A 716-nucleotide genomic window follows, 5' to 3' on the forward strand; every position below is an offset into this window, starting at 1 on the left:
GTGCGTTCCTTTCCAGATCATGTTTGAGACCTTCAATACCCCGGCCATGTACGTGGCCATCCAGGCTGTGCTGTCCCTCTATGCCTCTGGTCGTACCACTGGTATTGTTATGGACTCTGGAGATGGTGTCACCCACACTGTCCCCATCTACGAGGGTTATGCTCTGCCCCACGCCATCCTGCGTCTGGACTTGGCTGGCCGTGACCTGACAGACTACCTCATGAAAATCCTGACAGAACGTGGCTACTCCTTTGTGACCACTGGTAAGGACCGGCTGCTGTCTGAGGAGGAGACTTGTTTAATGTACACTGTTTCTAGTGGCCTTAGAAGGACTAGCAGTGGTTCTGCAGTTGAATAGACACAAGAAGGAATCCAATAGGAAAGTCCCCTGTAAGACTAGCAGAGGTTGGAGAAGAGCTATGAGCTGCCTGATGGCCAGGTCATCACCATTGGCAACGAGAGGTTCCGGTGTCCTGAAGCCCTTTTCCAGCCTTCCTTCCTGGGTAGGTGTGGGTCCTGGGGTAGGGGGTGGGCTGGTGTCACCAGAGTGGGGCGCAGCATGGGTGCTGATGAGCCTGCAACTCTCCTCCCCCAGGCATGGAGTCCTGCGGCATCCACGAGACCACGTTCAACTCCATCATGAAGTGCGACGTGGACATCCGAAAGGACCTGTACGCCAACACGGTGCTGTCTGGAGGCACCCCCATGTACCCTCG

At 55.6% G+C, this 716-nt stretch overlaps 1 pseudogene across 1 annotated transcript in view; it reads left to right on the forward strand.

The window, feature by feature from the left end:
• The window catches only part of LOC104405277, a 1,554-nt pseudogene that overhangs the window by 558 nt on the left and 280 nt on the right, over positions 1 to 716 (forward strand). Inside the window, exons 2-4 of the transcript XR_719910.1 lie at positions 17 to 349; positions 404 to 503; positions 596 to 713. The product of XR_719910.1 is annotated as an actin, cytoplasmic 2-like (transcript). The remainder of the gene's footprint in view (positions 1 to 16; positions 350 to 403; positions 504 to 595; positions 714 to 716) is intronic.

This window comes from Nestor notabilis, unplaced genomic scaffold (assembly GCF_000696875.1).
Source record: "Nestor notabilis isolate BGI_N333 unplaced genomic scaffold, ASM69687v1 scaffold22184, whole genome shotgun sequence".
In the NCBI taxonomy this organism is placed as follows: domain Eukaryota; kingdom Metazoa; phylum Chordata; class Aves; order Psittaciformes; family Psittacidae; genus Nestor; species Nestor notabilis.